This window comes from Thermobia domestica, chromosome 2 (genome assembly GCF_964235325.1).
Source record: "Thermobia domestica chromosome 2, izTheDome1.hap1.1, whole genome shotgun sequence".
NCBI lineage: Eukaryota > Metazoa > Arthropoda > Insecta > Zygentoma > Lepismatidae > Thermobia > Thermobia domestica.
In genome coordinates, this window is record NC_137455.1 from 179773245 (window position 1) to 179788693 (window position 15449).

At 36.7% G+C, this 15449-nt stretch overlaps 1 protein-coding gene across 2 annotated transcripts in view; it reads left to right on the forward strand.

The window, feature by feature from the left end:
• Nucleotides 1-15449, forward strand: part of LOC145677663 (aquaporin-7-like) — a 98589-nt gene that overhangs the window by 32788 nt on the left and 50352 nt on the right. The window lies entirely within an intron of this gene.

The window sequence follows — 15449 nt, forward strand, 5'->3', positions numbered from 1 at the left end:
TTCCTTTTCGAGGGTTTTGAACAGCTCTAACTCCAAAACTATGCAGTATACACTGTATATGACAAATATACACTATCAATTAGCAGATTGTGTTTATTGTTGTTTGATTTCCCGTACTAGTGACACCCATATTACTTATAAAATTTTATTGGGAGATGGTAAGCGTAAATTTATCAGTTTCATATTGCCATTTGTCGCCGAAAGCTTAGTTTCTTATGTAGTATTTTATGCGAAGACCGTATGTATCGTGCTTGCTTGTGTTGGCAAATTCTCTTCATCAACATAACATTTTGTATTTTGAAGTGAATATATATAGTGTGAAGTGCACAGAGTCTTAGGTCCGATTCCCGACGGAAGATCTTAGAGCGGTTCAGATCCCAATTTAAACTGTGGGTGTTATCCTGTATAACCTCGCCGCTGATGAAGGACGTTAATACAAATCATATAGATTTCTACCGTCGCATTTCTGAGATCAACTTTGTGATGTGTTTTGTTATCATCTACTTATTGCATTTAACGCGGCGTGTCAGTTTCTCCGTCTACATAATAGATTGTAACTCTTCTGGCATCATAATAGAGTTGGTTACGATATTTACTCTTGTCATATTTACAAAGTATTTCAATCGCACATTTGTCTTTCAAAGATTTTATTGATTCTATTTCACCGTTCAGTGCACGTAGATGAGTTTGTGCTTTCTTTTAAAGTTTATCTTCTGGATGGTTCCCAATTCCATAGCTAATGAAATAAGTTGTTGGTCTTTCTTTATATTTCCATTATATTCAACAAGCGTAAGTTGGTATGATACAGGAACTCCTAGTATATCCCATACTACTGTACACCTCAAAGATGTTCATAACTCAAATTATGTTATCTCACACATATTACAAGACAATAGAGCATTGTTTATATTTAATCCTTGAAATTTTACTCTTCAGAGACTAAGTTCCTGTGATTAATAATAATAATAACAATAACAATACATATGTGCTTCAAGGAGGGATGACAGAGGAAATTTAAAAAGTGAGCAAGAAAAGGTTTAATGTCTAAGTGCAATCGGACAAACCCCTGTACATCTTCAGAGATGAGATCTTCCGTGTGTATTTTCTCATGTTTTGTTTCTCAACTTCTCTATTGCAAATGCTTCCTGGCGTGGTCTACCTTCTGGTCAACGCACCAGCTCGTTTCATAACCCTATTCACGCACTTTATGACCCTTTAAGCTCATAACATGATGTTGTTTACGTAACCATAACAATATAAGTAAAGGACCTCATAGTTTATAGTAATTACGAACAAATCTCACAATGTGTCATTAAAAAATCTCAAGGTTTAAAGAACTTTATTTTCTCTCAGCTTCCGCAGCTCCCAGGTTTTTGGATAACATGAGTGTTACTTAAGTTTTTTGACATTACTCTCTCTCTCTCTCTCTCTCTCTAACCAACTTCTATTGTCTTGTAGGCTATTTTTTACATTATTATTTTTGTTGTTTAAAAAGGGCGATGACATAAACATATGATGCTTACTCAATATCAATTTGCAAGGCTAGCATAGAACAAATTAATATTCCTTTTAATTCTCCCGGGTTCGATTCCCGGCGGGAGCCCATGTGGTTCGGATTCCACGTTAATCAGTAGGTCCACGTCTCATATAGCTTCGCTGCTGAAAGGGACGCTAAACTAAAATCAAATCAAATCAAAATCCTTTTAATTCTGTGAGGTGAAAAGCAAATTTACATCTGGATACATTTAGAATCTTAAGTTATATATGCAAGTAGTTTGAATGTAAAATTCCACTTCTAAAAAGTTTTTCTAACCCTTTGTTTGGCACTGTTACCCTCAAGCAGATATTTCAACGAAACTGCTGCTAATTACTGAAAATATTCTTATGATATTTGACCATAATAGGGCAATGCTTCTCAGCAGCAACATATGACATATTTTATGGCAATGTTGCTTTGAAATAAACATCCTGTATTTTATAACCAAAGTACAAAATTACTTTAAAAATTACGAAATTATGATCAGGAAGACATGGTTCATCCATAAAAACAAAGTAAATATTTTAATGGTAATGCTATCAATGATTGCCAATTAAAGGGTTAGACAAGCTGCAATATCGACTATACGAATGGTGGCTCTTGAAGGAAGTCAGATCAGTAAAAATTACAATTTCGTCAGTACGAGCTAAGAGTAACACAATCCTGTACACAAGGATTGAGACATTAGGGTCATTTTATTTTCTTAGTTCGCGGCGACAGAATCGTAATTTTTATTTTTCTGACCTCCCTGAAGAGGCGACACTGGACCACACCAATTTTTTCCTTCGAGAATTTTATACAGTTTCTATAGGAAAACGAGTTTCCCAAACAAATTTTCGTCACAGTAAATGTGTAAGTTAAATTTTAAACAACTTCCAATATTGTTACTGAGATCCACGAGGGTTACTTCAAAGACAGACAAACTAGGAGTCTCTTGACAAAGTTTCTTTTATAAATATTCGAAGTTATTTCCTTCAGTAACAATACCTCCATAGGTCCATCTGTATATGAGATCCTTACAGCCTATAGGCATATACAGTTCTTTCTTTCATACGTAAAGTATATATAGGTGGAACACTTATATGGAAAGTATTTTAATACGTTTTAAATTTTCGTTCGCTGCAAGATGTTACTTATAGTCATACGTTAAGTCCAAAAACTGCAGGATTTACGCATGTAAACAGGGACGGCGCTAAGGGTGGGCGGGGGTGGGCAACCGCCCACCCGATGGATGGCCTCGCCCACCCATCCGCCCACCCCAACAGAACAGGGGTGTCATTAAGGGGGGCAGGAGGAGGCAATTGCCCCCCGCAAGATTTTGTGGAAAACATATACTTTATCGATTGTCTACTAATATACTAGTGCAAACTGTGAAAGTCTTATGTTGTTGGTGTTCTTGCCCCCTCAAGCGAAGTCTGAAATGACACCCCTGCAACAGAAGAAGAATAATAAAGGTGACCAGTGCCTGATTTCGGTTTGATGCGGCCCTAAGCTATTGAAGATAATGGGGCCAATTTATTTCTAGCATTCTTTTTCAGCGACAAAATTTCGCCTTTTCTGTTTGAATATATGGTATATGGTAATTTATGGACCTAATACATATCTATTAAGTAAATACGTTTTCGTGTATATTTATTTCGTGTATATTTCGTTAACTTAACTCACTGTTTTGAATACATTACAGAAAAACTGTAAAATTTGTAAAATTGATTGATTGATTGAGTTTTACGTCCCGTTCAGCAGAGAGGCTATATGAGACGTGGACCTACTGATTAACGTGGAATCCGAACCACATGAGCTCCCGCCGGGAATCGAACCCGGGTCTCCCGCAAAATTTGTAAAATAAGCGGTAGTTTAATTTGGTACCAATAAAGTCCCTTGCCGATCTTTTTGCACCAACTATGATCCACGCTCCACGCCATGCTTCTACAATATGTGGAGACCGCATCATGTCTCATTTCAAGTTGTTTCTATTCAGTTGGGTAAAGTTTGAAACGTTTCCAGGGATCCGTGTAAGTAAATACAGTCTAAATATCATCCAGGGTTGGTAATTACTGCCTGAAGCTCAACTAATCGTGTGAGCTTTTTCCAGGTCAGGTTATGGGAGTAACTCAAAATGGAATGCAACCCTCGAGGATTACACAAGGTGTAATATGACACAAATTCGCTGGAACCAGAGGCAAACTTAGAAGGTTAAAACTGGAGAAGGGGCAACTAAAACCCAGATTATGATAGATATATCGTGAGTTTACTCTAAACTTTCAAAAATATGTAAGTAATGGCTTCAATTATTTTTGTCATTCAAAAAATTGGGATCGTAGACCTCTCCGGCCCCTATGTCTCTGGCTGAAAATCATAAAAACCTCGTTAAAAAAACTAACTGTTGCACTAAAATTATTATAAGACCTATAAATGTAGGTAGCATCTTTTTACTGCGACGTGAAAAGATGTTGGTACCTTGCCTTGCTATGTAGTAACCAGTGGCGTATTTAGGGGGGTGGCTTCCGGGCTTAAGCCCCCCCCCCCCCCCCCCGAAATCACTTAGTATAGTAAAGTAAATGAAATATCTTGCAGAATTTTCAGATTTCCAGGCAAAGCCACCCCCGAAAGTTAGAGAGCCCTTCCCGAAACAAAATCGTAAATACGTCACTGGTAGTAACTAGTGCCGATAACCTAATGGATTCAGCCTGTTGCATACTAACTTACACAAGGTTAATTCGGGCAGTTCTGAACGTAACAATACATAAAATACTGTTAATATATACAAACGAACGACTCATATGCCTAGAACGAATGGATGAAATCACTACGATTCGTGCTCCTATTCTTTCCTTTAGTCAGGGGCGGATCCATTCTGAATGTTTAGGGGGGGCAGTCGTTCGAAGTCAATAGGTTTTATTTTACGTTTATAATACAAAGGTGAAAATTCTTAAGATAGGTTTTATTTTTAAAATAAAAACATATTCAATTCTGGGGGGCGATCGCCCCCTGGATCCGCCCCTGCCTTTAGTGATCCATTATTGCACTCTATAGATCACTATATGAGCTCCTCCGTGGCTAAGCGGTTAGCGTACGCACCTTTGGCGTGGGAGACCCGGGTTCGATTCCCGGTGGGAGCTCATGTGGTTCGGATTCCAAGTTAATCAGTAGGTCCCGTCTCATGTAGCCTGCTGAAAGGGACGTTAAACTCAAAATCAACTCAACTCTATAGATCACTATGAAAATCAGTGCCAAGTTCTGAAAGTTATGAAAATACTTCCGCAAACTTCTTTTCATACTTACGTACAGCGAAATAAAATAGCTATAATTTCGCGATGTAAAGATTATTGCCGCTTAGGGCTGTAATTCCTTTATATTTTACTATTATTTCGCGAGCTTGTCGTTTCATGCCTTCTTCTTAAGCATCCACTGTTACCAGACTCAATTTCTTGTCGAATTCCAAATAGTACAAGAAAGGGTAGCACTAGAGTTCTATCCGCATACAAGATACTGTATCAGTTATGCTGTGAAGTCTTATTAAAGTAGCTAAGTGTAATGGCTGGAAAACAGGGTCCCGATTACAAATGGGGCTCTAAAACTAAATCCCCATTACAAGCGGAGCTGGGAAACGAGGGTTCCATTATAAGCGGGGCTGGGCAACAGAAATCCCATTGCAGGCGGGTTGGAAAACAGGGCCCTATTACTTGCTTCATGAGAGCTTAATACATAACAGTACAGAACACCGTTGTTGTATGTGCGTTTTATCTTATTTGCTTTTTCTTATTATTTGGAAATTACATTATAGCCACATTTTCTTTAAATTTTTTGTGGCCCCCAAGAGAGCTATAGCTTGTTTAGCTTATACGCAAATCCGGCACTGAAGGTGACATACTGTACTTCACAAGCAATAGGTATTACTTTCGATTGTAATGTAATAGGTTCTATGACTCTGTTTAAGTCTGCAATGGACAATGATTTTGTAGTAATATAATGATGTCAAAAGTCGTGATTAATGAATTGAAGTTTAACACACACGCACAATCGTGCTATTGAAACGCCAGTGTTTGTATGTGCTGCACTGAAAAAAAAGTGCTTTCTAAAAAGCCAACTAAATAATGGACAGAGCTGGCCAGTATTATCTATTGTCTCATTTTGAGAAAGAGAGGGAGGAGAGTAGTGCTTTGTGTCAAGGGCGCCGATCCTGGGGGCCCAAGGGGGCCCGGGCTCCCCCAAAGCCCATGTGCGTCCCCGCATTTTATTTATGAATATACAATATTTGGCATAATTTGAATTCAATTTGCCTTAAAATCCTCATGCATGCCTTCTGCATCTGAATGCCCCTCCCCCCCAAATTTACAGAGAAATCGACGCCCTTGCTTTGTGTTGGCGCGATAGCTTCTTATAAGAGGGTTCCAACTTGCAATTGTTTACAGCAATGTACCACATGTCTTACCCGTGTGGCATTAAACAGATTTGTAAAAACCCTTATTATAGCATTGTTGAGTTGATCTCTGTTGCGTTCAGAAGTCTTGGCGGTCGGTGCTTGTTCAGCTAATATGTCGAAAAAATTTAGCGATTTCTTCTCAGGCTCGGTGTCTTTCTCGTGTTCGAAGAAGCGCGATTTTCAATCCGTTGATGTTAGTGATAATCCTTCTTCTTCAATGGGGAAAAAGACAAAAAATACAAATACATGTGACAACCAAGATTCGCAATTTGAAGTGTTCGATTTCGAGGAAAGTGAAAATGAACTAGATGTTGGAGAGAGCGAAGACGACAGCATTGCTTCTGAAGTTACTCATTTATATTTTTTGTCTCTTGCTTTCTTGTAATAAATACTTCAAAGAAAAAAATGTTTGCAGCAGCCTATTTTATCCTTGTTTTAATTTACCTACTTATTGTGTATTTTATGTTATTAACGAAAAGTAGAGTATTATCTGTTAGTCTGCGTTGTTTGAACCTTCTTTTATTTCTATGCATTCATGTGCATTCTTGGAGGGAGAGGAGTTAAAGCAGTCTTGAACTTCTTCGACTAAACAGAACACACCGTTATTATTATTTAAAAAGCTGAAAGTAGAGGTAGTGTGTGTGCCACGCGGAATTCGGTAGGTCGAGCATATTGCCACGAACTCCCGCAGCCCATCCTAAGTCCTGCATTTCTTCAGTCTTACCAGGTGAATGCTGGAATGGCACCCTCTATAAGGCCAACACAGCTGTTTACCACATCCTTGTTTCTCCCCTATTTCGGTCTGAGCCTTAGCTAACTAAAGAGTATAAAAATTGAAATTTAATTATTGTCAAAAAATGTCTACATTGCCCAGTTCTCATTTTCGTTGTCCGCCCACCCAGCAACTACGTCCGCCTCTTTCCGCCCACCCCATCAAGCGTTCCTGGCGCCGTCCCTGCATGTAAAATACGTTTTTACGTACGCACATACTTTTTTCTCTGTGTGTAGATAATAACGAATTTATTTTCTAAACTTTTCATATTCTATCCACTTTTAAATTATCTCTAAAATTCAACAGAACCTACAACAGACTTCTTATGATGAATATTTACAAGTAATAAGACAGAAGATCATTTCCGATCTCAATAGAGGATACTATAGGACATGAATCTTATTCTTGAGACGCTTAATCCATACCAAAAGTCCATTTCTTCCTACCTCTTAACCGTTTTATACTTTGTCGACAAACAGATAAATGGAAGGACAGACAGATTCGGTCTATAGACATCACACACTTATGGATAGTACAGTTCCGGAATCCAAATAGTGGTGAGAAAGGTAAGGGGGACCCTTAAAGCATCAAAATGAGTCATAAATATAATATTAATATGTAGATATATACATAGATAATCTGCACCATTACAGTGATAGGCCTTAGTGCTTCCCAAGGTTGTACGATTTCGTGATTGAGAAACGTTGCACTAAATTATTGTTTACAATCAGTTAGTTTGATTTGCACTGTCAAGAATTACTTTAAATGTCAGTAGTTGCTACTACTGCTACTACTATGATCAATAAGATGTTAGAAAACGTGAGGAAGATATATGAAGAATATGGGATGAAAATAAATGTGAGGAAGACAAAAGGTATGATGTTTCGAACGAAATGATTGGTGTCAAATATAAAAATAGAACATGTCTAGTTTCCAATACCTGAGTAGTGTAATTAGTGTCGATGTGAAACGGAAACGTGAAATAAAAGCAAGGATAGAAATGGGGAAAGAAGTCTTTAGGAGGTAGAAAAGTCTATTTTGTGAGATCTTGAATAAGGAGTTGAGAAAAAGACATGAGGCAGGAACGTGGACATTACGTAAAATGACTGGAAACTTTCGAAATATGGAGTTGGAGAAGAATTAACTCGATCGAGGGAAAAATGAATTAGAGAGCGTTAGAAAAGGTGGGTGAGAAAAGAACAATTTTAGCTATTATTGAAAATATAATGAGAAACTGGTTGGAACATAAGTTAAGAAGGAATTGTATCGTCAGGGACGTGCTAGAGGGTAATGACAGGAAAGAGAAGGAGGGGGCGAAGGAAGCTCCAATTGATATACGGTATCAAAACAGAAAAATCATACGTGAAGACGAAAAATTTAGCTGAAGATCATGGAGCATGGACGCTTCTCAGTTGCAGCAAGAGACCTACCAATAATGGCAGAATATATGTGATGATAAATTTATTTTCATAGACGGTTTGTCACCAGAAAATTAAAAAAAAATGAAATTAATTCTACACACAGTAAATATTGTAAAGGGACGCAAATCGTGTCACTTTTATTCTTTGCATACTACCCTTTTGTCCATTCTTTTTGCATTAATAACAAACAAAGTTACATATCTTTGAGAAGACTTTGCCAATTGCATTTCTCACGAGACAGATCCTCTTCTTTAAAGGCAAATTATATTACTGAATTATTAACTCTTTTGTTCTGTAGAAATTCATTGTGTCAGACTCATGACTTCAAGTCATTTTTATGTTGTATTGCACGTTGTGGAAGAACGTGCACTGACTAAAAACAGATGGGTTGTACTGCGATGTACCAATATACAGAGTGTCCATAAATTTCGTTGCCACTCAGTATATACCTATCTTCGAAACGACTGCGAATATGAAAAAAAAACGCAGAAACACTTCCATCATTATTTAAGAGGTTGCAATTATGTGTTGTAAAAATTCCACCCTAGACCCCTCTCCCTAATTGGGGTACGGGGTAAACATGAACATTTCAAATGGCAAAGGAGATCGAATAATTTGAACATGCTCGACGAAAGACCTTTTGCTGTAAGTTCTAAATTTGCTAGGTTGCCGACATCTAAATTGCTAGTGAAATCAAATTTCGGAATGAAGGTCTTTGATGACTTTTAGATATCTATGGCCTGTGAATGTGATCCTTCTACGTTTTTGTGATTTGTAGGAAGGGTGTTTCGTAAATACGTTTGTAAAACGAGAAAATGAGTTATTGGGTGAAGACTTCTTTTCTGTGCATGTTACCCCTAGCTTGGGAAATGGAGGCCTATTTTGATGTTATACTAAATTGCCATGAGAGCAAGGTTTTACGAAATGTTTATGTCAAAAGTGGGGATAAAGAGTTGCGAAAATATCGGCATCAGGAAAAGGGATCAGTACTACCGGAGTGTAGAGAAGTTTACACCCGTACCCCTATTTGAGGGGTCTGAGTTGGAACTTTTATAGCACACAATTGCAACCCCTTAAAATGATGACGTGTTTTTGCGTTTTCTCATATTCGCAGTCAATTCGCAGGTACATGGAGTGGCAACGGACTTTATGGCCAGGAAATGTGAACCCCCGCCATTTTGGATGGGGTCAACATAGCGACTTGAGACTTTCGGCAAAATATTTCTCTTGTCAAAACCTTTCCAATGATAGATTACTCGATCCCCTTTGCCATTTGAAATTTTCGAGTTGACTCCACGTACCCCTATATGAGGGTATCTGGGAGGGCTTTTTATAACTCAAAATTCAAACCTCTCACAATAATGACGGACGTGTTTTTGCGTTTTATCATATTCGCAGCCGTTTCGCAGATACAACGGGTGGCAACGAACTTCATGAACACAAAATGTGAACGCCCATCATTTTGGATGGGGTCAACATAACGACTTGAAACTTTCGGTAAAATATTTCTTTTGTAGAGTCCTTTCCAACGATATATTACGCGGTCCCTTTGCCATTTGAAATTTTCAAGTTGACTCCCCAATTTATTTTCCGTAATCGGAAATTTCACTTTCCGGAATTCGGAAAAATTTCGGAATTCAGAAAAATTTCGGAATTTTTCCGATTTTATTTTCCGGAGTCCGGAAAGTAAAAATTGGAATTGGCCATCCGTAGGGGCGAACATAATGGCAAATACTACTCCCAGTGAAATTGAGCTATTAAGTGAAATGGGCTGCAACCGAACCACAGAAGAGCATGTAGGTAGTTTTGTTTCATTAATGTACCTGCACAAGGCAAGGGAAGGTTGTTTGATATGTGTCATTGAATTACAATGGAATGGTCAACCTTCTTTTCCAGTTTACGCGAAAGTTAGAAAATTTAACATACTATTATGTTCGCCCTAGCAGGCCATACTCTCTGCACTTCAAAAAATTGCTAGACATGGCACAGAGCAACATGTCTCGAGATATCATATTGTATGAAACCTGAATTTTGCTATCAATTTTGGTATAGTATAGTATAACAGTATTTCTATGCGAACTTCAATATTTTAGGAACATAATGCTCTTAAAATATAACTTTATTATATAACAAATTATGAAGACTTTTTCTAAGACACGTGGAAACAAAATAAAATGTTTAAGAAGCAGGAAAGAATAATTAGACATGGCGATGTGTTCAGATGATGAGGGAGCAAGAAGAAGAAGAAGAAATTGTCAGAGCGTTGTTTCGGAACGGAAGAAAGAGAACAACAGAAAGTTGTATTGTTTTTCACCATTTATGAGCTGAAGAAGATGCCAACACATTTAGGTTCTAAATGCTGGATGAGATTTCATGCTCATATGCATTTTGAAGAGGGGAAATATTATGTGTGCATGCAAGTACTACATCCATGTCTTGCATCTTTCTGACAACCGAATATTTTACAGAACGTTATGAGTTCTCTACATGAAATACAATGAAACTGAGCGTATAAAAATCGCCATCCATATATTGTCTACATACACGCACACATGGTAAGCAGGAACACACCAAGCACAAAATCATTTGAGTTATTTCAATTATCCAATTCACTTGGACGGTACTTAAACGCAAACCTTATAAGTGGTGAATTAAAAATTTGCAAGATACGTGAAGCGGGAAACGTTTTAATTTAATGATTGTACGAAACCGTTGAATCAGGTCCGTGATTAGTGACTGGGCGGAATAGGCTTCCTCCTCCTCCCTCTGCGACCAACTTGAGCCTTCTTTCAGTTGTTCGTTTTAGATAAATATGTGCTCAGAAGAAATCAAGAAATCAAGATTTTTTTTATAGCTAATTTCGTTGTTAACTAACAAAAGAGAAGTTCCAAATTGGCTGTGTGGTGGAATCCAATAGTCATCTCGTTCCCTCTGCTCTTATAGTGAAGGTTTCTGTTTTTATTGACTCGACAACGATTATTTCTTATAGCCTATCGTTGAACGAGGGCTTCATTGAATTAATTCCTGTTTTCAGCAATTTAATGTTTCGTCAGAAGCTGTTAAAATCGCATTAAACTGTGATAATTGTTCAGTGGCGGTTTCAGAGTTCTATAAGAGGGAAGTCATATCAGCAATGGCGGCTAAACGGTCTTCCTTCCCCGCTCCCCACAAAACCACATCGCGGCTTTGGAGCCTTAAGTGATTTTTCACTTTAAATACATTTCGTAAATTCTGATATGAGACACAAATTACGCAAGAAAAATAACGAATTTGCTGTTGCATAATGGTATACGAGGTGTATTCAAAAAGTATCGAACTTTTGGTTAACAAAAGTACGTTTATTGATTTGGAAATCCGAAACACTAATCCCCTTCAAAGAAGTCTTCTTCGTAATGCACACACTTCTCCCAGCGCTACCGCCATTCACTTCTGGAATGCAGTTTTTGGAAACCGTGTGGTCGCATTCCACATGATGTCTTCTCTTGACTCAAATTGGGTCCCTTTTAGTGACATTTCCAGCGTAGAAAATAACCAAAAGTCACACGGAGCCATGTCGGGTGAGTAGGGAGCCTGACAACACACAGAAATGTTTTGTTTGTCGATGAAAGCCTAAATCAAATTTCTCGGACACTCTCCTCATGCTCAAATTCTCTTTCAAAATTTAAGGTACTGACCCAATTGAATGATATCCGCTTGGGTATCGCCAAGATTTTCGAAAAATTTGATGCAATATCGCTGCTCAAGTTTTTCTGTCATTTTACAAAAATCTTAAATCCGACGACCGCTCACTACACGTTTTCACTCGTTGGCCGACTGCCAGCGACTGACGCTGTCTGCGGGCGAGAAAAAAAATCATAACTGCGCGTGCGCATGAGTGTCCCATCTGCATTTATACACTAAAGAAAGTCTCTCGCGCTTCATTGGTATACATGAAAGAAAAAGGTTCTATACTTTTTGAAAACACCTCGTATATTCAGTATATGTCTTACACACAGATTTCTTGAACTTAAATTTAGACTTTACTCAGCATAAATAATTCAAGCTATACAAGAAGTGGCAAAGAATCGATGCAAACTCGGTCAGCTTATTTGTTCAATTTGAATTTCTCAATAGATTCTGTAAAAATCATTCGGTTACATACTAATTAACAAACATACTTATTAAAGTATAATTTGAAATGGATACAAAAAGCTAAGTAATGATGAGAAGTTAACGAACTTCATTTCTCGTTTATTCGTAACATTTATTAATTTCTAAAACAGGTACACGATAATATTTTCGTGATGCATTGAAATTCAAGTATGCATTCCATTTCGATCGTTCCTAAAACACATCAGTAATTCATTCGATCATTTTTGTTTTCAGAACCAAAACGCAGATCTACTGTTTAATATGAATCATACATGCTCCTACCTGGAACTAAACTCTCATATCCCATGCCTAAGACGAACTTTCTAACCTTATTAGGAAGTTCTAAAATATGCATGAAGTTCCGCAATCTAGCAGGCACCAAATTTACTGAATCCTTCGCCAAGTGTTCCCCTGTAAACCTACATTACTACATGACAAGACAATTGAGTATTCTCTACCTAATTGGTATTTTATAATTACTTATTTGAATTATAAGCGTAGCACTTACATATTTCTTTGTTGTTCGGGCGGCATACTTGGTTTCACAGTACCATTTCAGAGGTAAATCAATCTAAAATATAGTTCAATTCAAGAATATTTATTCGTTTCCAAAAATGAGTGCTGGGCTGGGGTTGGTAAGAGTGAAGACGTAAAATATTTCAAAATGATCGAAATTAGTATCCAGTCCACTTTCAAGAGGCACTGAGATGAAAAGTGACCCAGCCAATTCAATTAAAGTCCAAATTCATTCCCCATCAGCATGAGGATGAAGGATAGGGTGAGAAGGGAATAATGTGTAAAAATAATCGAAAACGACCGAAATGAGTGCACAATCCATAATTTTCAGGGTCGTTGAGTTGAATAGTGACACTTCCGATGCAGTTGCGTTTAGGTTCAACCTCCTATCGGCATGGATTGCGGTGGGGTGAATTGGAAGGGAATTGCATAAAGATAATAGAAAGCGACCGAAATTATTGTCTAGATCCACAGTTTTCGAGCTCGCTGAGATGAATGGTGACACCAGATGCTATTGAAATCCAAGTTCAGCCTCCAGCGGCATGAGTTGGGTGGAGGCATATCGGAAGGGGTTAACCTTTAAAAATAATAATAAAAATACGACTGATAGTGTTAAATCCATAGTTTTTTTTTATTGCTGAGATTGAATATTGTCACTCCTAATGCCGTTCAAGTCATAATTTATCCCCCATGTGTCTCCTAAGGGTGAGAAGGAGTTAAAATACTTTCTATAAACATATTTTCTTCGTGTGAAGAACGGGGATTTCAGCTAGTATATATATGGATCTATATAATTATAATAAATACTACAAGTGCGAAGTAGGCCAATACTTTAGAAATTGACACGCTTCGCCACTGATATCGCATCTTACGAAAACTATAACATGGAAATACAGTAGATTTTCTTTGTCTGTATAAATTATAAGAAACAGTATTTGAAAAGATTGATCTGACATCTGATATATCAGAAATGAAATATACATATTTGCTCGAGCAATTTGTGCAAAAATAATTATGGACTTTTTAAAATCACATTATGTATGTAAAGGTATGTGCAAATTTACAACTTGAAAGTGAATTTATCCCTTATTCTTTAGTCGATTTCAACATCAAACAATGAAAATGGTTGGAAATTTGAAATATACAGTATGTATAAATCATATTTAATAAAAATTGATTTTTTTTTTTTAAGAAATCAAAGTTACTGTGAAAATTGTTGTATCATATATATACGCTCAAACTTCTATGTTGGGGTTTAATTTTACTTTGTTTTATTCCCTCAGAAACAGTCTTGGCTGATTGAAATAAATAACATTTCTCTGAAGCTTTCAATTCTTCGCAAGGTTCATTAAAGTTGCACAAATTTTACAAAAGTTATCGCGTAGACGAAACAAATATAACTCAAAATTTTAAAGAATTTGGACCTCTACATGTCAAAGAAGTTGTTTTCGAATTCTTTTGTAGAGTTTCTACTAGGATACAAGCAAGCAATATTTTCGAAAAATCGAGGGGAAAACTTTGAATGTCAGTGCAAAGCAGTGTTTTTAACATAACTATTATCGAATTTCCATTCAAATGCATTATGTGTGAGGAAATATAGATTGAAGGTGAATTAATTATGTTTTTATATCATACAACTATACAATTCAAAATCATAAGGTATTCCTTCCCAAGAAAAGACTTGAAGTCTTCTTTCATTCAATTCAACAAATCTTCCTTCAAAGTCAGTAAGTTAAGTAACACAATAGAAAAGAACAAGGCAGTCGGTTTGGAGTCACCAGTCCAGCAGCAAGATATCAGAACTGACACTTAATTATTAGACTATTTTCTATTTTTTTTAAGGCAAAAGAATAGTAATTTTACGATAATATCCGGGAAATTTCCTAATATATGTTATGACATTGAAATAATTATTAAATGAACAGGTGCAGTGAAGATACAGGAAATTCCACAGGAAATTTGCGCTTTAGTGTGTGTGTGTGTGTTTTTTTTTTTTTAATTTCTGTTTACTTCTCTGTAAGAAGTGAACTCAAATGAACTTTGGCAGCTCTAGTTTTGGAGCAATGTCAAACCCATAGTTTTGTCATGGCCATCTAACATTGCATGGGTAATTGAAAGCAGCTCTGATCTCTCGCCAGATATAAGGAAGGAAAATCTACCACTTAATATTGTTTCCTTTAGTCTTTTGCTTTCAGTCACCTCCAACTCGCAAAAAGTGAGATCTAATGTGCTTTCATGCAGCCATGGTTCGGATCCAATTGGGGCACAAAATACTCTCTATGACCCAGCACAGCCATGCGTTAGGGGCATTATATTTTAATTAAGAGATAGCAAAATCTAACCCATAAAACCAGAAATAATGTAGTTGGAAGCAAGCATATCCGTGTATATATATATATATATATATATATATATATATATATATATATATATATATATATGGAGAATACTATAATATTATTTTGTGTTTAAATATTACACTATATTAATTATAAAACCTCATAAAAAGTTATTAGTGATGACAAGGAAATAAAAAGGTTGACTTTTTCCATATAATGAATATAGTATGTAGCTAGAGATGAAGAAATTTTATGATTGGTATCATGAGAAAACAACTTTGCTGTCTCAACTAAAAAAAAAAAAAAAAAA